Source organism: Monodelphis domestica, chromosome 1, assembly GCF_027887165.1.
Source record: "Monodelphis domestica isolate mMonDom1 chromosome 1, mMonDom1.pri, whole genome shotgun sequence".
Taxonomy (NCBI): domain Eukaryota; kingdom Metazoa; phylum Chordata; class Mammalia; order Didelphimorphia; family Didelphidae; genus Monodelphis; species Monodelphis domestica.
This window is the reverse complement of record NC_077227.1, coordinates 335,680,938-335,703,060: the sequence shown is the minus strand read 5'-3', so window position 1 is coordinate 335,703,060 and position 22,123 is coordinate 335,680,938. Positions and strand designations below refer to the sequence as shown.

General features: G+C 39.4%; 1 protein-coding gene across 3 annotated transcripts in view; it reads left to right on the top strand.

Moving 5' to 3' along the window:
- Positions 1–5,796: 5,796 nt before the first annotated feature.
- Positions 5,797–22,123, top strand: part of FAM13B (family with sequence similarity 13 member B) — a 225,297-nt gene continuing 208,970 nt past the window's right edge. Inside the window, exon 1 of one of the 3 annotated variants that reach the window (XM_056811332.1) lies at positions 5,797–5,950. The gene's annotated coding sequence lies outside the window, so the exon portion shown is untranslated. The remainder of the gene's footprint in view (positions 5,951–22,123) is intronic. The other 2 variants (XM_056811334.1, XM_056811335.1) reach the window with 2 other exon arrangements.

Here is a 22,123-nt window from a genome sequence, read left to right as displayed (position 1 = left end):
CCGATTTCATTTGTTCTCCAGTGATGCGGTTAGAGGAGACAGTGGCCCAATAGGGCACTCATTGAGCTCGGCACTTCAAAAGGTGAGAGGAGGGAGCAGTCAGTGGCTCCGCCCCGCCCTGCCCTACCTAGTATCCTCCCTTCCTCTGGTTCTTGGGGCTAGCAGTTTTCTCTAGCTTACGGAGGAGAAGCCTGGTCCGTGGCCGGGATCAGAGCAGGTCCTCGGCTGACCTCACCTCCCCCAAAGTCTGTCCCGTGGTCCTTGTCGCTTTGGGGTTTCCGTATGATGTCCTAGGTTAGGATTCGTATTTGTCTAGTGACAAGCTTCCTCCAAGGGTGGGTATGGGGGCGGGGTGGAAACTGGGACTCTTGTGTTACTCAGAATTTTGTCTCTTCTCGTGTGCTCCTCTGGGTACAACACGGGAGTAAGTGGTGGGTAGACTCCAAACTGAAGTTCCTTCTGCCTCCGACATTTCCTGGCTGTGTGACTCTAGGCAAGTTACTAAACCTCTATTACTATCAATTTCCTCAACTATAAGGAATAGCACCTACTTAACAGGGTTGTTGGGCGGATCAAAGGAGATAAAGATTCTAAGGTGCTTTGCAGACCTTAAGCCACTATATAAATATGAGCTATTATTGAAAAAAAGGGATCTGAGATTGAGAAAATTGTGGATTGAGAATCAGTTTGGGTGGGTTAGAACCTATTCTTTCCCCTGGGAGGGTGTGGAGACTAGGACTTTGTTCCTGATTCTGCATGGCCTTTGGGTGTCATTTACTAGAATTATTAATCTCATTAATAGTCATAATTAATGAAAATGATCTCATATTTGCACAGGGATCTATGACAGTGAACAAAGTGGCTCCCTATTCCTTAGCTCATTGGATTCATTCAGCCTCAGTTATCAGATGGGAAGGATTGGTGGCTAGAGTTTGAACTCAAACTTTGTGAATCCTAATGAAGTGCATTTTTTTATGACTAGTTATTTCCAAACTCAATAAATGCCTCTGTTTCTTTCTATCAGAAAAAGGATAATTCTTTTCCTACCTCAAAAGACTATTAACAATTGGTATTAAGTACTTAAAAAGTGGAACCAATGTATAATGTCATTATATCACCATCATCATATCTTTATAATTACCATTCCAAGTTGAAGAGGCACTTTGTCTTGTAGGAATCCGGAAGTCAAGAAGACCGTGGTTCAAGACCCATCGCTGACATTTACTAGTTGTAAATTTTACCTCTGACACTTCGTAGATCAATTAACTTCTCCAGGCTATAGGCAGCTCTCTCTGATTATAAATTGCAGAATCGGTGCTCAGTCTGCACTGATAGAGGGTGCTTCCTCACCTGAGAGTCCCCTATGCCAATTAAATCATAGATCAAGCCCCCATCCCTACCAACAAGTTATTCTCATTGGCTTTCTCCTCCATGCAGGGGCAAGACATGGAGGAGTATGCATGTCCAAACAACATTTTTGCCTCCCTCCCCCATCACCAGATTATTCTTCATTACTACTCTTGGCATGGCATCATACCCAAGTTTCCCAATAGCATTCTTTCCAGTTTGCTTGAATTCCAGCTGCTCATACTGTATCAAGAGACTTATCCATTTCCCGTCATAGTTACAGGTTCCATTGACTAGATTCTCAGACATTCGAGAATGAGCCTGAGATGGAACTTGTGATTTGAATATAGATTGGACTAGATGACCTCTAGGTTCTTTCCAACTTTGAGGTTCTATTATTCCATGAGAGGAGGTGGTGGCTCAGAGGGGTAGTGCACTGGCAAACATTGATGCAAGAAGGTAGATGACTTCAAGGAAAATCTGGAATTTTCCAAGCTGGTGAAAACTGTCTAAAGTGGGCCCAGGAATGGAATGGGGAGGCAAGAGAAGGGAGGGATGATACTCATGCCATCTGCAGAAAAATGTGACCTGATGAAACTCAGAGGCCTTTCTTTGCTTGATGGTCACTTCTGGGCACAAAGCATCCATTCTTCTGTTTCTGTGCTTCAATGGGTGTAAAATTGGAGAGTGTACATTGATAAGGTTTGGGGAGGGACAGAGATTTTCACCTGTAGGTGATATGCACAAGAGCTGGAGATTGGGGGGCAGGGGGAGGAAGCTGGAGGTGACTAGAGGACTCTGGATGAATCAAGGAGAAAGAGGAACTGGAAGCAGAGGTCCTGACTCATTATCGTCTGACCCACTATAGCAGCCTCCTAGGAGTCAGGAGACCTGGGTTCTAGTCCCAGGTCTGAGGCGTTCACTCTGACTTCCCAGAGTCCCAATATTCTCAGGAGTCCTGGGAGTTCATGGGGTGACCTTGGGTCAGCTGCAAGTTCTCAGGATCTCAGTTTCCTTCTTTAAAAATGAGGATAAATAGGAGCAGCTAGTTGGCTCAATGAATTGAGAGCCAAGCCTTGAGATAGGAAGTCCTGGGTTCAAATCTAGCCTTAAGACACTTATTAGTTGTATAAGCAAGTTACTTAAACTCCATTGCCTAGCCCTTAACTGCTTTTTTGACTTGGAACTAACACACAATATTGATTCTAAAATGGATTTTAAAAAATGAGGATAATTATGTGTGCCTCAAGATGTCTTTATGAGGCACAAATGGAACAATGGGAGTGTTTTGAAAATTGTGAAGCAACTAACAAACTTTTGAGATCATTGTATACCAAATAATTTCCCTTACCTGAGGAATGGTGGAGGCATTCAAGGCTCCCCCAGCTATTGATTGGGATTCTAAAATCAAATGGGGTAATATTTATAAAAGCACTTTGGCACAATATCTGGGACATAACAGGCACTTAATAAATGCTTATTTCCTTCCCCCCTCTTCCTTCCTCCCTTTTATTTTCAAGTCTTTTCAGTATTCCTGCCAAAGCTGACTACCTCAGGCTCCCCCAAAGGGCCACATCTCTCTCTTGGCTCCAAGTTTATTAGTAAGGCTTGGAGAGTACTTAGCACCCAGGGGCCCAAGGAGGGCTGCTGGAGCCAGACTCATCAGGTGGGTAAGAATGTCATGAATGGTAAATGTTCCTAATGGACTCAGGCTTGTTTCCCAGCCCCCAGCCCCTGCTGGGAGGACAGGGTTCACACATTCCTTCTGCAGTCTAGGAAGGACCCCCTAGGGTCCATGTAGCCTCCCCACTGCCTAGGGCAGGACACTCTTCCTTTCCCCTCCCCACAATTCAGACAAACCTGAGGTTCCCAGGGAGGGAGACCAGCTTCAGTCCTAGTCATTCTCCTACTTTGTCCTATATAGAAGTTCCATCAGATATCTCATTTTCAACTCCAAACTTAGCAGGGATGGACTTCTCACCCCTTCTCACTGGCTTTTGGACTTGGTCAGATTTTAAAGAAGTCTCCCCAGGCAGAGTTCTGGGGACTGTCCTTGTCATTCTCCTTCTGGGTTCCTATGTAAGATGATCTATTGTGTCTTATACTGCCCTCATTTCAATTCAGTTATACAAATCATACCAGGCTGGACTAAAAACACAGAACCTATACCATGATCTGCCACACATTGAGGCACTTCCTCTACACAGACCCATTTCCTCAAGTATAAAAGAGGTGGGGAGGTGGTAGAGATTAGATACTATTTCTGAGGTTCTTTGAAATTTTTAAAGTCTAAGATTTTCTGGAATATTTATTTGAGCATAGCCCTTTCCACCTATCCCCAGGAAATTGTTTTGTGCAAAATAGGCTTCCAAGTCAGTGCTCCTTGAAGACAGAGCAAAACCATTTCATTTTTGTCTAGGACAAAGTAAATGTTTAATAAAATTCTCCTTTACTAGTTGGTTGATTATTGAGGAAATTGCGGGGAAAACCAAAGGTGGTGTAAACCCCAAGCCATTTTCCCTATGATGGGGGGGGGGGACAATTTTTGCAAAAGGAAGTCTACCTGAAAGAAAGAATCCTGGGATGGAAATTAGGAGACTTGGGTTCATATCCTGATTTCATCACTAACTAACTGCATCATCTAGAAGAGCAGACCAATCAGCCTGACTGGGGTTTGTTTCCTCATCTGCAGAATGAATGGGTTGGGCTAGATGATCTCTAAGGTCCCTCCTAATAGTCTCTGTATGACTGTTTACTTTGAAGATCACGCAATTAACTTACATTAATCCAAGAGGCATTATTAGCACTAACATAAATGGGTCCTAATCGTGCATTTATGAATAACAAGCATAAATGTCTAATGAGAAAAACTTTTTCTCAGTGATCTTTTCTTCTCGGAACCCACAGGAATTCACTTACTATTTGTACTGATTCTTCTGTATAGTCCTGCTATGGCCTTGTACTGTTATTAGATTATTCCCCCCCCCCTTCTCTCTCTCTCTCTCTCTCTCTCTCTCTCTCTCTCTCTCTCTCTCTCTCTCTCTCTCTCTCTCTCTCTCTCTCTCTCTCTCTCTCTCTCTCTCCTTCCTCCCCCTCCCTTCTTTTCTTCCTTCTCTCCTTCTTTCCTTCCTTTCTTCTTTCCCTCATTTTTCTCTTCCTCCCTTCCTCCTCTCCTCTCCTCTCCTTCCTTTCATGATATCCTTTCTTCTTCAACACATATTAACTAAGCACATTGTGCAAGGCAAAATGGTAGCTTTTATGGGAGGGTAGGATTCAAGGATGAGCTCCCATCCTCATGGAACTTTTCACATACTATGGGGAAAGTATAGTGTTAGCTATATATGTACACCAGAAATATAGGAACAAAGGGCTATGTAGTGAGAAAGTTGCCAGAAGCAGAGATCTTTTTTTCTACTTTTGATGAGGTGGGAGTGGAGGGATGGTGGGAGGGGTGAATACCATCACTGGATCCCTTGGTAAAAGCCTGTTATAGAAGATACCTTTTTTAAGGTAAACCAGAAAGGAAAACCTCATTTCTTGGCCCATTTGGGGATGCTATTGGAAATAGAACTTGCTCTTTATGGACAACAAATGCCACCCAATATAATACATTTTAATTGTGCTCATATAGGACCCAAGTCAAGAGGCTTTAACAATGGTTGTATGGTTATCCCAGAAGTGACTCCCACATCAGCAAGACTCACTCTGAGGGAGGAAGGAGGCAAGAGCTCTTTAATCTCTATTTTGAGTCTTTGGTGTCTACAGATGAGGGGGAAAGGGGATCTAGGGGTTAGGGAGGGAATCAGATGGAGGGAGGAGATGACTGGTTGGGAGCACTAGGTAAATGATGGACTGGTGGACTGCTTCAGCATCATGACAGCTAACAAGACCAAAGCCAAGGTTAGGTAAACTTTAGGAACTAGTTCCTCTTGGTGAATTTACATACTCATGTGTGAGTCTCATCCTTTGCCATAAACTATCTCACAAATTTCTAGTGAAGATCTTGCTTCCTAGTAGATATGGAAAAGAGACCCAGTTCGAGAGGGAAGGATGAGAGTGGAGACAGGATGAGAGCTGCCCACAGACACTTGGGATACTGTCTTTTTTTTAATGGCCCCTGACCTGGGGCCTGGACTCCTGCCCCACTGGCAGACAGAAAGAGGAAGAATCTATCAGAGAGTTATTCTGTGTAGCCCCATCGGACAAACCTAAAGGCAGCTTTTGGCCCACTATCACAAAGACCTTCCTACATTCTAGTGCTGGTCAACAATGGGCCAAGTTGCTTGGGGAGAGGATTGAATACCTGTCCCTGGCTGTGTTCCAGCAGAAACTGACTGACTGACTGATTGAGGTCAAGGGGATGAGGGAGGAGGATCAGGCTGTTTGGCCTCTAACTCCAAGGACCGTCCCAGCTCTGATATTCTATTATTCTATGATTCCACATTCTATGAGTCTAAGATTCTAAGAGGCCTCGGGACTTGGCCCAAGAGAAGCACTGGAGGTTACCGGCAGCCGGGGAAGGTTCCACAGACCCTGTCTCCAGTCACACTGTGTGAGCTCCTGGCTCCAGGAGTTGTAATAATTCGGACCTTCCCATCTGAAAGTAAGTCTGAGTCTTCAAGCCCCAATGCGCAGTGTCTCCGAGGTCCTCAGTGTCCCCCAAATCCCTCTCCAAGTCCTCCGGGAGGGGAGGATCTGAATCCTCCTGCGGGGCTGGGGTCTGAGCTCAGCGGGGGCTTCTTTGGCAGTAACTGTGAGTGTCTTGCGGTCACACCAAAGTGTTGCTGGCCGGGGGTGCTGGGAGTGGGGAAGGAGGGAGACCTGGCTTTTTAACACGTCTCTGCTAACTAGATAAAGAGGCTGTGACACTGAACAGAGGTGCCTCTAGGGTTCCCTCTCTCTTGGCTCCCACCCCGACCCCGCCTGCTCTCGCTGTGGGGAGCCTCGGGGGAGAAGGCACAGCCGCCAGGACCCCTTATCCCTCCCTGTCCTCTCGAGTCCGTCAGTTTCCGGGAACTCTCGAGTCTCTGCTATGAAGAAGATAGCGCTATCGTTTACATCCTAGAAAAGAGTCCAGCTTCCTTGTAATCCACACACATTTGACATGAATTTATGAACTATCTGTTGCGTGCCGGTGCTCTGTGAAGTGCTGCGGAGTTTACGAAGACGAAAAACAAAACAACACAAAACAAAAACAAAAACATACAAAAACGAGTCTTCGACCATCGAATCTAATGGACATAAGGGAAATACAACAGGAACACTAAACAATGAAACGCAGGGTGTCCCCAAAGTCTTCTTAATAACTTCAGAAATGTAAATGCTCCAAACTTACAAAAAAAGAAAGAGTATTTAATTTTTAAATTATTGATGTGTTGCTTATTAAAAATGACCATAACCAGTATCTCGTGCTATAAATTGCTCTAACAGACTTTGGAATTTCGTAAAAATTTTCCTCAGCTACTGCTCAGTGACTGAAAGATTGTATTTGTATTCCTAGCTTTAAGATACATCAAAGACAGGTTTTGATGTATAAACGTCAGTTTTAACACGACTCCACAAGAAAAATGTCTAATGGAGAGATAAATTGATGACTTGAGATGGCCTAGAAAGAAATATCCTTCATGGGTCTAAGAAAATGTCATCCAAAAACTGTTCACATGCAATGCATAAAAACAGATCGCCTCATCTTATTAAGTGTAAAATTTCATTGTTCAAAATTCACAAAACTAAATAAGTGAAAAAGAAATGTAAATGATTAAACTCTCTAACGATGTGTTTTTGTAAGCTTGTAGCCATATTCTTCTGTAGTTAATAGAACTTAAAACTGGGATGATTGGGCAAGCAACTAAGAAGTATAATGGCTAGAGCCCTAGACCTGAAATCTGGAGGACCTGGCTTCAAATGTGATCTCAGACACTTCCTAGCTGTGTGACCCTGGGCAAGTCACTTAACCCCAATTGCCTTGACTTTACCAACTCTTCTGCCTTGGAAGCTATCGATTTTAAGAGAAAAGGTAAGGGTTAGAAAAGGAAAAAAACTGCCCTAAGACTTTTGGGATACCCTGTGCAAGGTAGAATGTGATAGAGGCAAATGAGAAGTTCAGATAAACTGATCTAGGAAAATATGAGCAGAGAAAACCTTTGGAAAGAAGGCTTGGCTCTGGTAGTGGCAAAGAGAATAGAAATGATGGGAGAAGAGTCAAAAAGTTTGGAAAATTTTGTGATGGAATACTATTGTGCTAAAAGCAATAATGAACTGGAGGAATTCCATTTGAACTGGAACAACTTCCAGGAACTGATGCAGAGTGAAAGGAGCAGAATCAGGAGAAAATTGCTTACAGAGACTGATACATTGCGGCACAATGGAACATAATGGACTTCTCTACTAGCAGCAATGCAATGATCCAGGGCAATTCTGAGGGAATTATGAGCAAGAACACTATCCACATCTAGAGAAAGAACGGTGGGAGCAGAAACAGAAGAAAAATATTTGCTTGATCACATGGTTCAATGGGGATATGATAACCTTCCTTCTTCCCCTTCCCACTGAGAAGGCAAGAAAAATTAAGCTATTACAAAAATGTATAGACATGTAATACAAATGTCCAGTGTAGGTATATTTTAAAGAATGGAAAGAAAGAAAAAGGAAGGAAAGAAATATGGTTCAATCTGTAATATATTTCTGATGAATCCTTTGGAATTATAATTGGTAATTGTGTTGATTGATGTTACTATCTTTCAAAGTTGGTTACAATAATTTACAATATTGTAGGAACTGTATAAATTATTCTGGTTCTACTCACTTCACTTTGTATCAGCTATGCAAATCTTCCCAGATTTTTCTAAAACCATCCTCTCATCATTTCTTATAGTACAATAGTATTCCATCACATTCATATATCATAACTTGTTGAGTCATTCCTGGGTTTCTAATTCTTTGCTACCACAAAAGATCTGCTATAAATATTTTTCTGTATGTGGGTCATTTTTCTCTTTCTTTGATCTCTTTAGGGTATAGACCGAGTTGCGTTATCAATGGGTCAAAAGGCATGTAGAATTTAATAACTTTTGTGGCCTACTTTCAAGTTGTTTTCTGGAATGGTTATAGTAATCGACAACTCTAGCAAGAGTAAATTATTGTAGCTATTTTTCCACATCCCCTTGAGAATTTGTAATTTTCTTTTTTTATTGTTACCATCATCCTAGACAGTCTAATGGGCTTTAAATTTTTGTTTTAATTTATATTTCTCTAATTATTTGTGATTTAAAGCATTTTTCCTACATGACTATTGAAAGCTTGGATTTCTTCCTCTGAAAATTGCCTACTCATATCCTTTGACTTTTTCTCAGTTGGGATTGGCTTTTATTCTTGTAAATCTGAATCAGTTCCCTATATATTTTAGCAATGTGACCTTTACAGAAACTTGATTCAAAGATTTCTCCCCACCCTCTGCAATTTCCTGTTGTTCTTCTAACTTTAGCTATATTGTTTTGTTTGTGCAAAACTTTTAAAATTTACACAGTCAAAATTATTCATTTTACTTCCTGTGACCCCCATCATCTTTATTTGATCATGAACTCTTTCCCTATTCATAGGTTTGAAGGTAATTTCTTCCATGCTCTCCTAATTTATTTATGATATCTCTTTTTATGTCTAAATCATGTACCCATTTTGAGCTTCTCTTAGTATATGGCATGAAATATTAGTCTATGCCTAGTTTCTGCTAGACTTTTTTCCCACAGTTCCCAACAGTTTTTGTCAAATAGTGAAAGCTTGCCTCAATAGTTAGTACCATTAGGTTTATCAAACATTAGGTTACTGTGTTCATTTGCTTCTTTATTTACCTGATCTGTTCTACTCTATTTCTTACATGGAACCAAATTATTTTGGCAATTACAACTTTATAACACAGGTATTGTTTAGTCTTTTTTTCTTCCTATTTTTTTCATTGATTTGTCTGATATTCCTGACCTTTTAAAGTTCCTCCAGATGAATTTTATTATGATTTTTTCTACTTTCATAAAGTGATTATTTTGTAATATTATTGGCATGAAAATGAATAGGTAAATTAATTTAGGTAGTATTGCCATTTTATCATATTGTCTTGGCCTACTGATTGATGAACATTAATATTTTTCCACTTATTTAGATGTCTTTGTGTGGAGCGTTTTGTAAGATAGTTCCTGTATGTCTTAGCAAGTAGACTCCCAAGATTTTATATTGTCTGTAGTTATTTTAAATGGACTTTTTCTTTCTATCTCTTCCTGCTAGGTTTTATTCATCATATATAGAAATGCTGATGATTTGTGTGGTTTTATTTTATATTTTGCAATTTTGCTGTAGTTGTTAATTATTTCAATCAAGTTTTTTAGTTGACTTTCTAGCATTCTCTAAGTAAACCGGTATGTCATCTGCAAAGAGTCATAGTTTTTGTTTCCTTATTTCCTATGTATAATCCTTCAATATCTTTTTCTTGTCATTGCCATAAATAGCATTTCTAGAACAATATTGGACAGTAATGGTAATAATGGACATCCTTGCTCCATCCTGATCTTATTAGAAAAGTTAATATTTCTCTTACAGATAATACTCATTCTTTGTTTTAGATAGATACTATTTATAATTTTAATGAAATTTCCATTTATTTCCACACATTCTAAATTAAAAAATAAGAATGGCTATCGTATTTTGTCAAAGGTTTTTTCCTAAATGTTTTGAAATAATAATATGATTTTTGTTGTTTTCATTATTCATATGGTCAATTTTACTTATAGTTTTCCTAATATTGAACCAGCCCTACATTCCTGGTATAAATATAGCCACAGTAAATGATCTTCATGATATCTCCTTGATAGTATTTTATTTTAAAAGTTTTCCATCAACATTCATTAGGGAAATTGGTCTATAGTTTTCTTTTTTTTTTTAAACCCTTACCTTCCATCTTGGAGTCAATACTGGGTATTGGCTCCAAGGCAGAAGAGTGGTAAGGGCTAGGCAATGGGGGTTAAGTAACTTGCCCAGGGTCACACAGATGGGAAGTGTCTGAGACCAGATTGGAACCTAGGACCTCCGGTCTCCAGGCCTGACTCTCAATCCACTGAGCCACCCAGCTGTCCCCTTTCTTTTTGTTTTGACTGCCCTTTGCTTAGGTATTAAGGCCATATTTGAGTCAGAAGAAATTTGCTAGGATTCCTTCTTTACCTATTTTTTCAAAATTTTATATAACATTGGAATTGATTGTTCTTTTTACATTTGGTAGAATTTGCTTGTAAATCTATCTAGTTCTAGGTTTTTTTTTTGTTAGTGAGTTAGTTTATGGTTTGTTTGATTTATTTTTCTAAGATTGGTTTATTTGAGTATTCTATTTCCTGTTCTATTCATTTAGGCAATTTATATTTTTGTAAATATTCATCCATTCCATTAAGATCATCAGTTTTATTGACATATACCTGGGCAAAATAACTTCTAATTGCTTTATTTCTCCTTTATTGGTTATGAGTTCATCTTTTTCATTTTTGATACTGGTAATTTGGTCTTCTCTGAAAATGACCAATGGTTTATCTATTTCAACCCCAAAAAGTTCAGTTCCCAGCTTTATTATTATATTTAACATTTTATTATTTATATTTTATTATTTGCATTTCAGGATTTATATTTTAACATTTAATTGGGAATTTAAAATTTATTGGTTTTCTAAGTTTTTTAGTTACACACCCAATTTGTTGCTCTGTTATTTCTGTCTTTTATTGATTAAGGTAAAATCTCCCCAAAATTCTGCTCTGACTCTTTCCCCAAAATTTTGTCTCCACATTGTCATTATCTTCAATGAAATTATTGATTGTTTCTATGATTTTCTCTTTGATTCACCAAATCTTTAGGATTGTTTAGTTTCCTACTAATTTTTAACCTATGCTTCAAAAGCCTTTTATTGGAAATAAATTTTATTGCATTATGGTCATAAAATGGTGTATTTTAATATTTATGCTTTATGTATTTATTTATGAGATCTTTATGCAGTAATATATGGTTAGTTTTTGTGAAGGTGCTATACACAGGTGAGAAATAGGTGTTCATCCATTTTCAGAGGACCAATGACATATGGGATGACCCCTTGTCTTGCTGGTGAATTGGATTTAGGCAAGGCAGGGTTGCACAAAATTGTTAGCCTTATTCTCTCTTCCAGATTTATCCAAGTCTAGTGGCAAGAAAAAAAGTCAGGACACTTTTTTTTTTTTAATATATTTTATTTGGTCATTTCCAAGCATTATTCGTTAAAGACATAGATCATTTTCTTTTCCTCCCCCCCCCACCCCCCATAGCCGACGCGTAAGTCCACTGGGCATTAGATGTTTTCTTGATTTGAACCCATTGCTTTGTTGATAGTATTTGCATTAGAGTGTTCATTTAGAGTCTATCCTCTGTCATGTCCCCTCAACCTCTGTATTCAGGCAGTTGCTTTTTCTCGGTGTTTCCACTCCCATAGTTTATCCTTTGCTTATGAATGGTGTTTTTTTTCTCCTGGGTCCCTGCAAGTTGTTCAGGGACATTACACCACCACTAATGGAGAAGTCCATTACGTTCGATGATACCACAGTGTATTAGTCTCTGTGTACAATGTTCTCCTAGTTCTGCTCCTCTCGCTCTGCATCACTTCCTGGAGGTTGTTCCAGTCTCCATGGAACTTCTCCACTTTATTATTCCTTTGAGCACAATAGTACTCCATCACCAACATATACCACAGTTTGTTCAGCCATTCCCCAATTGATGGGCATCCCCTCATTTTCCAGTTTTGGGCCACCACAAAGAGCGCAGCTATGAATATTTTTGTACAAGTCTTTGTGTCCATTATCTCTTTGGGGTACAGACCCAGCAGTGCTATGGCTGGGTCAAAGGGTAGATATTCTTTTAGCACCCTTTGGGCATAGTTCCAAATTGCCCTCCAGAATGGTTGGATCAGTTCACAGCTCCACCAGCAATGAATTAATGTCCCTATTTTGCCACATCCCCTCCAGCATTCATTACTTTCCTTTGCTGTTATGTTAACCAATCTGCCAGGTGTGAGGTGATACCTAAGAGTTGTTTTGATTTGCATCTCTCTGATTATAAGAGATGTAGAACACTTCTTCATGTGCTTGTTAATAGTTTTGATTTCTTTATCTGAGAACTGCCTATCCATTTCCCTTGCCCATTTATCAATTGGAGAATGGCTTGATTTTGTGTACAATTGATTTAGCTCTTTATAAATATGAGTAATTAAACCTTTGTCAGAGGTTTCTATGAAGATTTTTTCCCAATTTGTTGTTTCCCTTCTGATTTTAGTTATATTGGTTTTGTTTGTACAAAAGCTTTTTAGTTTGATGTAGTCAAAATTATTTATTTTACATTTTGTGATTCTTTCTATATCTTGCTTGGTTTTAAAGCCTTTCCCCTCCCAAAGGTCTGACATGTATACTATTCTGTGTTTACCCAATTTACTTATGGTTTCCTTCTTTATGTTTAAGTCACTCACCCATTTTGAATTTATCTTGGTGTAGGGTGTGAGGTGTTGATCTATTCCTAGTCTCTCCCACACTGTCTTCCAATTTTCCCAGCAGTTTTTATCGAATAGTGGATTTTTGTCCCAAAAGCTGGGATCTTTGGGTTTATCGTATACTGTCTTGCTGAGGTCGTTTTCCCCCAGTCTATTCCACTGATCTTCCTTTCTGTTTCTTAGCCAGTACCAAATTGTTTTGATGACTGCTGCTTTGTAATATAGTTTTAGGTCAGGGACTGCAAGGCCCCCATCATATGTGTTTTTTTTTCATTATTTCCCTGGATATCCTTGATCTTTTGTTCTTCCAAATGAACTTTGTTATGGTTTTTTCTAAATCAGTGAAGAAGTATTTTGGTAGTTCAATGGGTATGGCACTAAATAGATAAATAAGTTTGGGTAGGATGGTCATTTTTATTATATTGGCTCGTCCTATCCATGAGCAGTTAATGTTTTTCCATTTGTTCAAGTCTAGTTTTAGTTGTGTGGCGAGTGTTTTGTAGTTGTGTTCATATAGTTCCTGTGTTTGTCTTGGGAGGTAGATTCCTAGGTATTTTATTTTGTCTAAGGTGATTTTGAATGGGATTTCTCTTTCTAGTTCTTGCTGCTGAGCTGTGTTGGAGATATATAGAAAAGCTGATGATTTATGTGGGTTTATTTTGTATCCTGCAACTTTGCTAAAGTTGTTGATTATTTCAATTAGCTTTTTGGTTGAATCTCTAGGATTCTTTAAGTAGACCATCATGTCATCCGCAAAGAGTGATAACTTGGTCTCCTCCTTGCCTATTTTGATGCCTTCAATTCCTTTATCTTCTCTAATTGCTACTGCTAGTGTTTCTAGTACAATGTCAAATAGTAGAGGTGATAATGGGCATCCTTGTTTCACTCCTGATCTTATTGGGAATGCATCTAGTTTATCCCCATTGCAGATGATATTAGCTGTTGGTTTTAGATATATACTGTTTATTATTTTTAGGAATGACCCTTCTATTCCTATGCTTTCTAGTGTTTTTAATAGGAATGGGTGTTGTATTTTATCAAAGGCTTTTTCTGCATCTATTGAAATAATCATGTGATTCTTGCTAGTTTGCTTGTTGATGTGGTCAATTATGTGGATGGTTTTCCTAATGTTGAACCAGCCCTGCATCCCTGGTATGAATCCTACTTGATCATGGTGAATGATCCTTCTGATCACTTGCTGGAGTCTTTTTGCTAGTATCCTATTTAAGATTTTTGCATCTATATTCATTAGGGAGATTGGCCTATAGTTTTCTTTCTCTGTTTTTGACCTGCCTGGTTTTGGAATCAGTACCATGTTTGTGTAGTAAAAGGAGTTTGGTAGAACTCCCTCTTTGCTTATTACGTCAAATAGTTTGTATAGTATTGGGATTAACTGTTCTCTGAATGTTTGATAGAATTCACAGGTGAATCCATCAGGCCCTGGGGACTTTTTCTTAGGAAGTTCTTTGATGGCTTGTTGAATTTCAATTTCTGATATGGGATTATTTAGGAATTCTATTTCCTCTTCTGTTAGTCTAGGCAGTTTGTATTTTTGTATATATTCATCCATTTCTCCTAAATTGGTGTATTTATTGCCATATAATTGGGCAAAGTAATTTCTAATGATTGCCTTAATTTCCTCCTCATTGGAGGTGCTGTCCCCCTTTTCATCTTTAATGCTGTGAATTTGCTTTTCTTCCTTCCTTTTTTTAACTAGATTGACCAGTACCTTGTCTATTTTGTTTGTTTTTTCAAAGTACCAGCTTCTTGTCTCATTTATTAAATCAATAGTTCTATCACTTTCGATTTTATTAATTTCTCCCTTAATTTTTAGGATTTCTAATTTGGTTTTCTGCTGGGGTTTTTTAATTTGATCGCTTTCCAGTTTTTTCATTTGCATTTCCAATTGATTGATCTCTGCTCTCCCTTGTTTGTTAATATAAGCATTCAGGGATATGAATTTACCTCTGATTACCGCTTTGGCTGCATCCCAAAAGGTTTGAAAGGATGTTTCGCCATTGTCATTTTCCTCGATGAAATTATTAATTGTTTCTATGATTTCTTCTTTAACTAAACTGTTTTGGAGTATCATATTGTTTAATTTCCAATTGGTTTTAGATTTGGTTTTCCATGTACCATTACTAATCATTATTTTTATTGCCTTGTGATCTGAGAAGGCTGCATTCATTATTTCTGCTTTTCTGCATTTGTGTGCTATGTTTCTGTGACCTAATGTATGGTCAATTTTTGTGAATGTGCCATGTGGTGCTGAGAAGAAGGTGTATTCCTTTTTATCCCTATTTATTTTTCTCCATATGTCTATTAATTCTAATTTTTCTAAGATTTCATTCACTTCTTTTACCTCTTTCTTATTTATTTTTTGATTTGATTTATCTAAATTTGATAATGGTTGGTTTAAGTCTCCCACTAGTATGGTTTTATTGTCTATTTCTTCCTTCAATTCTCCTAGTTTCTCCATTAGAAATTTGGGTGCTATATTATTTGGTGCATACATATTGATTAATGATATTTCCTCATTGTCTATAGTCCCTTTTAACAAAATATAATTACCTTCCCTATCCCTTTTGATCAGGTCTATTTTTGCATTGGCTTTATCAGATATCATGATTACCACTCCTGCCTTCTTTCTATCAGTTGAAGCCCAGAAGGTCTTACTCCATCCTTTAATTCTGACCTTGTGGGTGTCAACCCGCCTCATGTGTGTTTCCTGAAGACAACATATGGTAGGGTTTTGGATTCTAATCCATTCTGCTATTCGTCTACGTTTTATGGGTGAGTTCATCCCATTCACGTTCAAAGTTATGATTGTCATTTGTGGACTCCCTGGCATTTTGATTGCCTTCCCTAATTCTAACCTTTTCTTCTTCGGCTCTACCTTTTAGTCCAGTGATTTACTTTGAAACAGTCCCCCTTGTCCCCTCCCTTGATGTTTCCCTTTTTAGTCCCTCCCTTTTTGTTCCCTCCCCCTCCCCCCTCTCTTTCCCTCCCTTTTTGTTCTCCCTCTCCCCCTCCCCCCCTTGGTTTTCCCTTCTCCTTACCCTTGTTGGGTAAGATAGAATTCAAGATCCCAATGGATCTGGATGTTTTTCCCTCTCAGAGCTGATTTCCCTGAGATTGAGGTTTAAGTAACCCCCCCCCCCTCTCTTCCTCTCCTTCTTATAGGAGTTTTCTTCCCCTCCCCTTCCCATGTGAATCTTTGTGTGAGAATGATTATTCTATTTGGTCTTTCTTTACCCCCTATTTATACATTGCATTTTCCCCACATGTTAGTATACATAGGTTGATATAAATGTAGTCCTTATAGAAGAGAGTTTGAGTAAAAGAAGAAGATAACATTTTCCCCTTTCCTTAATATTTACCTTTTCAGGTATTCCTTGCTCTTTGATTTTCGGTATCAAACTTTCCACAGAGCTCTGGTCTTTTCTTTGCAAAAAGTTGGAAGTCTTCTATTTTGTTGAATGCCCATACTTTCCCTTGGAAGTATATAGTCAATTTTGCTGGGTAGCTGATTCTTGGTTGGAGACCCAGCTCTCTTGCCTTTCTGAAGATCATGTTCCATGCCTTACGATCATTCAGAGTAGAACTTGCAAGGTCTTGGGTGACCCTGATTGGCATTCCTTTATATCTAAATTGTCTTTTTCTGGCTTCCTGTAGGATTTTTTCTTTTGTTTGATAGCTTTGGAATTTGGCAATTACATTCCTGGGAGTTGTCTTTTGGGGGTTTAGTGTAGAAGGTGTTCTGTGAGCTCTGTCAGTGGCTGTATTGCCCCCTTGTTCTAGAATCTCTGGGCAATTTTCTTTGATTATATCTTGTATCACCATGTCCAGTTTGGTGTTTATTTCTGGCTTATCTGGGAGTCCAATTATTCTTAAATTATCCCTTCTCCCCCTATTTTCCAGATCTATCACCTTGTCGGTGAGATATTTTATGTTCTCATCTAATTTCTTGGTATTTTGGCTTTGCTTTATTGATTCTTGCTCTTTTACACGCTCGTTGTCTTCCAGCTGCCTGATTCTGGCCTTTAAAGCCTGGTTTTCTTTTACAGTTTGGTCAAACTGGTTTTGTAGATGCGTGAATTTCTTTTGCATTATTTCCAACTTTTCCTCCCAGAAGGCTTCCATCTTTTTGGTCATTTCTGATTCAAATTCTTCATAGGTTTGTGGAGAGTTTCCATTTCCTTTGGAAGGTTTTGGAGCATTTTCTTTTATATTATCTTCTGTCTGCTCTGTATTTTGTATTTTGGCTCCATAGAATGTGTCCAAAGTCGCCCCTTTCTTCTTATTTTTCTTGGTATTTTGGGGCTTCTGTGGTTCTGTGGAGTTTGCCATTTCTGAATGTGGAGGATTAGTTTTTCTTGTCTCTTTCTGGTGTTCAGAGGCAGTCCTGGGCAGATAGTTCTATGAGCTTTCCCTGGGTTAAACTGAATATGCCTCACTGGAACTGGAATGGAAGGGTTGGACCACGAGGCCACACTCTCCCCCCGGCTCGCTTTCCGGAAGTTGCCTTCAGAATCGCTGGCCGTGAGGCTGTTTCGTCGGCCTACGGGGGGATGGGCTGCTGCTTTCCCAAGCTCCGGGCAAGGACTTTCACTGAGACTTGGATAGCAGGATCCAGCCCGTGAGGCTGTCTTGCCCGCCCTGAGGGTTGCTGTTGTTTCGACCAGCTCTCTGCAGCGGAAGCCCCAGGCAGTAACTTTCACCAGGACTGTAGAAGGCCCTGAGGGTTCTGCTCTCTGAGCCCAGCCGGGCTGCGGCTTCCGGGAGCCTTGGACTCTGCGCTCCTACCCCTGAGGTCCGAGTGATCTCCGGTTCTGGCTTTTAAGGGGAGCCGTACCTTTTGAACCGGGTCCAGGTCCAGGAGGAGGGTTCCCAGGGTCTGTGCTGTTGATCGTTTTGAATTTCGGCGCCTTAGGAGCTTATCGTTTGAGATTGGTCGGGAAGGGTTTTCCGGAGATCTGAGCTTTGGCTTTCTCTAAGCCGCCATCTTAACCGGAAGTCCAAAAGTCAGGACACTTGATGATAGCCCAGGATGCAGTGGATGGCCTGGGCCTCTTCAATGTCTGGCCAAGCTTTAAGTGCTTCATAGCACTTGCTTCCATTGCCTTCATAGTCTTTGGAACAAATTGTTCTCATCCATCCATTCTCCCAGGGTATGTCTTCACATACTTGGGGTAGACATCTCCCTAACACCCTGACAGTTTTGAGGTCTGTTAGTTACCTTCAACTTGGGGCATACTGGGGTATGCTCACCATATATACTATAGCTTAATTGAGTCACACATGAGAGTTCAATGACAGGTGGACACCAAAAATGAATAAGCATCCCTAAAAAGGGTTCAGCAAGCCCTCATACCAGAGCTATTAGTCCTCCCCAAGAAATAGGAATATTCCTTTCTATTCCCATCCAATATTCTTCAGAGATCTGTTAGAACTAATTTTTCTAAAATTTTATTCATCTCCTTAACTTATTTCTTGTTTATTTTATGGTTTTACTTATTTAGAGATAAATTGAGAGGGGCAAATTGAGGTCCCTCACTGTTATATACATAATAATGTAAACAGAACCCTTTTTTTGGTTCTTTATGATTTCTCTCATATATACCTTTTTATGTTTCTCTTGAGACCTGTGAATGAAAGTAAAATTTTTTATTTAACTTTGGTATTTTCATCAGGAATGCTCAGAAGCCCTCTATTTCACTATATATCTAATCCCCCCCCCCATGGAGTTTTACTCAGTTTTATTGAGCAGATTATTCTTGGTTACAGTCCTAGATCCTTTGCCTTCAAGAAAATTATATTCTAAGTCCTCTATTTCTTTGGAGTGGTAACTGTTAAATCTTGTGTGATCAGGAATGTAGCATCATGATACTTGGAAATCTTATTTTGGGGGCTGTTCGCAGTATTTTCTTCTTGACCTCAGAGTTCTGGATTTTAACCACAATATTTCTGGGAGTTTTCCTTTAAAGGTTTCTTTGATGAGGTACCTGGTAGACTTCCTGAATTTCTACTTTCACCTCTGGTTCTAAGGTATCTGAGCAGTTTTCCTTTATAATTTCTTGAAATAGGATGTTTAGACTCTTTTTGCTCTTGGCTTTCAGGTAGGCCAATGATTCTCAAATTCTTTTTCTTCAGTCTGTTTTCTGGGTCAGTTGTTTTTCTTATCAGACATTTAATATTTTCTTTTATTGTTTCAGTCTTTTGATTCAACTCAAAATCTATAATCCTATGGATAAGACATGGTCCCTAACTTAAACAGTTTGCTACAAAATTCTCTTCCTCCTACCCCTTTTTTCTCTGTTCTCTTAGCCTTCATCTGCCCTTACTCTTGAGGACTCATATGACAACAATAATTTTTAGCCTCAAAAAAGTCCTCAGAGATTTAAAATTCAGAGAGAAAAGAGGGCCACTAAACCATAGATAAGAATCCCTCTGGGCTGCATATTGATTTAAGAAAACCAAATGTTATCTATGTTCTACTGTATTTCTGTTTATTTAAAATATTGTCCCAATTACTTTTCTTAAAAACAAACAAACAAAAAAACAACCCTTACTTTCAGTCTTAGAATCAATTGATTCTAAGGCAGAAGAGCAGGAAGATCTAAGCAACCGGGGTTAAATGACTTACGTAGGGTCACACAGCTGGGAAGTAGTGTCTGATATCAAATCTGAGCCCAGATCCTCCTGACTCCAGCCAGGTACTCTATCTATTGTGCTACCCCACCACCAAATTACATTTGGGCCTTAATTTGGGTCCATTTAGGAACGTTGTAGCCCAGGTGTTAGATCATTTTTTGCAGAGTTGGTATTGGAACCCAGAATTCTTGACTTCTAGGTTAGAGTCCTCCCTCTTCCTTTCCCTCCCTCCCTCTCTCTTTCCCTTTCTCTCTCTCTCTCTCTCTCTCTCTCTCTCTCTCTCTCTCTCTCTCTCTCTCTCTCTCTCTCTCTCTCTCTCTCTCTCTCTCTCTCTCTTTCTGTCTCTCTCTCTCTGTCTGTCTCTGTCTGTCTCTGTCTCTCTTTCTGTCTCTCTCTCTGTCTCTCTCTGTCTCTGTCTCTGTCTCTCCCACTCCCCCCTCCCTCTCTCTCTCTCCATTCAACCTTGAGAAAAGAAGGTTAAGAGAAGACTCAGTGACCAGATCCAGATATGAAACCATTTCCCATCTTTCCTGGAGATAGAAGCAGAGGACCTCCCCTCTGATTATGAGCTCCTTTGTCTTTTTTCTTTGTTTCTGGTGTGTATTTCTCCAACTAGAATATATGCTTAAAGTACCTGGAGTGTAGAACTTACACTTAGATGACAAGTGTTAGTATTGGAAGGGACCATAAAGATTTAGTTTACCCCCTTAAAGAGGAAACTGAGGCTACTCCTCTGCATTCAGTTATTCAGATGACTCCCAAATCTATAATCTCTAATTATACTAATAATACTCATCTCTCCCCTGCCTTCAGCCTCACACCCCCAACTATCTGCCAGATATCTCTTCATCCATGTCTTTCTAGCTCCTCAAACTCATCTTGCTCCAAACTGAACTTGGCTTCTTTAAACTTCTCCCTCCTCTTGACCTCGTTCTTTTTGTGAGTGGCTCCACCACCCTCCCAGTCTCCTTGGGTAGAAATCTCAGCATCATTCAACTCTTCTCTCCCCCATCTCAATCCAGTCAGTTAAGTCTTGTAGATTCTACTCTCTCAATATGTTTCACCGTGATGTTCTCTCTACTGCTTTGACTGAAGTGATGCCCCTCTATCACTTCTTTCCTGGACTATTATAATTGTCTCCCAAGTGGCTTCTCTGCCTCTGGTTTCTCCCCTCTCCAGTCTATTTTTTAAAACTCCTGCCTTCTATCTGATTCTAAGAGAGAAGAGCAGTAAGGGCTAGGCAGTGGGGGTTAAGGGACTTGCCCAGGATCATACAGCCAGAAGTAACTGAGGCCAGATTTGAACCTCTCATCTCTAGGCTTGGCTGTCAATCCCCTGAGCCCCCTGGCTGCCCCCCTCTTCAATCTATTCTTTATACAGTTACCAAAAGAAAGTGGAAGAGAACTTAGAAAGATCAATGGATGCCAAGTTATGGGTTTTTTCCCCCCTTTGAGATGAAATATAGATTCTCTCCATCATTCAGCTCACATTTACTTTTCAATCTTTTTTTATATTACTCTTCTTTGAGTATTCTACAGCCCACATGAACTGGGCTCTTCCCTGAAGTGGCCATGCCATTGAATGTTTTGGTGGATTTGAACAGGTCATTACTGGCTCCTATCCCTGGAAGGTGTTTTATCTTTGTTTTTCTCCTTCCAGCTCCCTTTCCTACATTCAGGCTCAGATGCTACTTCTGAATCTTCTCTTACTTAAAATAAGCCCACCACTCCACTTTTTGTGACAGCAAAATTTAGAATTTTTTTAAAAATCACACAATTCTTTCTCGTTGAGGGCAAGAATTGGGTACTTAAAAACAAACATTAAATTTCCAATATCTAACAATGTCTTGCCCATAGAAGGCAGTTCATAAATATATTTTTTTATTTAAGGCCCAGAGAAGTTAAGTGTTTTGTTTGAGGTCACATAGGTGGCAGATTCAGGATTCAAACCCAGGTCTTCTGAATCTAATTTCAGAATTCTTTAAATAAGACCATGCCACTTTGCCTCTTCCTGAGTTCACAACTATCCTCAGACACTAACTTTGTGCCCCTGGGCAAGTCACTTAACCTCATTTGCCTTGGTTTCCTCATCTACAAAATGAGATGAAGAAGGAAATGGCAAACCACTACAGTAACTTTTTCAAGAAAACCTCACAAAATGTTGGACATGACTGAAATGACTCAACAAAAACAGCACCAAATATGACCTGAGTGCCTAGTAGATAATTCAATGAAGTGAATTGAAATAGTATAAAGAGTGTAAGATAATCAAACATCAGGAAGAATTTATATCTAAATGAGTATCTTTAAAATTTATATGTAAGTGAAATAACCTGAAGAAATCCAAGCTCTCTCTCTCTGCATATATATAAATTATATGAAAAAACCGCTCTAGAACATTTTATATATATATATATATATATAGCCATGGGGAAGGCAGATTTCATAGCAGCAAGGTGGTACAATGGATAGAGCACTGGACATGGAGTTGGTCATTCTCTGTCACTTAAATCCAATTTATGTCTGAGTCGAAAAACATCAGTGATAGAATTTTTGTCCTCTGATTCAGAACAACTACTAGCCAATTGTA